Here is a 1,366-nt window from a genome sequence, read left to right on the forward strand (position 1 = left end):
GGCTGGAGTGTTGTGGGGATCGAACTACAGCAACCTGAGGCTGACAGCTTTGTAGAAACAGCCACTTAAACAACTGAGCTAAGGCCAGGCCCCCTTGGAATAAGGTTTTTTTTTTTTTTTTTTGCAGATACACTGTTAAGGAAGAGATCAAACTGTATGGATTGTTGCGACACTGGCCTCTGTAAACCGCATCTGATGTTGCCGCATTTTTGTGAGGTCCATTGCCACATTTTCTTTGGGCTCAGCCTTGGACTTGCATTGGGTAACAGGAAAGAAGCAAAGATAATGCAGTAGCAGCTTGAAATGTGTTTGCACAGTGGGTAAACTCTCTCGTGATGTTTCTGTGCCCACTCACCAGTGTCCTAGTGGATGTACACCTCTCCTTCCAACCCGGCAATAACTGCCAGCCACACAGATGAGCCATCTTCCACTACTCAGCCTCAGTGGAGTCTCCAAAGACTAACCATGAACAGCTCCACTTGATAATAGCAAGGGACCACTGGAAAATTCTGAAGTCTCGAACCAGCATGCATGCTAGATTCTTTGGGATGACCTGTAGTAACCTTTCTTTGTATGGAGCTCATTAAAGTTTCATGCACATGGACTGCATCTCCTATACTCGATGTTAAATGAGGGAATTATGGAAAAGGACATGTGCAGTACATACAGTTGGCATGACTCAGCAACCTGTCAACCACTCTCTCCAAGACCCAGTGGGAAGTGCCTTAGACCTGGGGTGACATTTTAAATTCTTAGCCCAATCTATTCAGCGTTCCTGCCTTTTTCCTTTCTGCTAGCTGACATCCGTTCATTTCAAGTATACCTGGGGCTGGGGATTTGGCTCAGTGGTAGAATGTTCACCTAGCAAGCTGGAAGGCCTGGGTTTGGTCCTCAGCACTAAAAGCAAGAAATAAACCTCCCATTAAAAAAATAATTCAACCCTGCAAAAAATTCAACCAAAAAAAAAATATACAATAAAATTTAAAAAGACCAAAAACAAACAAGGCAACCAAGATTACTGTTGCCTGAGTAAGACTTTTCCCCTATTTTCTTACCATCGTATGCCACATCGAATTATTTTTTCATCACATATAAGACATAGAAACCTGTCTGGCACCCTACAATCCAGAGCAACGAAAATCACTGTAGAGCTCAATCATTGTAAAGTGCAGTCTCTACTATTGCCAAAAATGGTGGGGGGGAGAATGGAAGGAAGGAAGGAAGGAACTCACCCTAAGTGAAACAACCTGATCTTGCTATCTTTTATTTTATTTTATTTTATTTTATTTTATTTTATTTATGGGGGGAGGCAGCTCAGCCCACCAGGGGGCGGGGCTGGCTGGCATGTGGTGCTGGGGGATTGAAC

This window comes from Octodon degus, unplaced genomic scaffold, assembly GCF_000260255.1.
Source record: "Octodon degus isolate 3935 unplaced genomic scaffold, OctDeg1.0 scaffold00008, whole genome shotgun sequence".
NCBI classification, from domain to species: Eukaryota; Metazoa; Chordata; class Mammalia; order Rodentia; family Octodontidae; genus Octodon; species Octodon degus.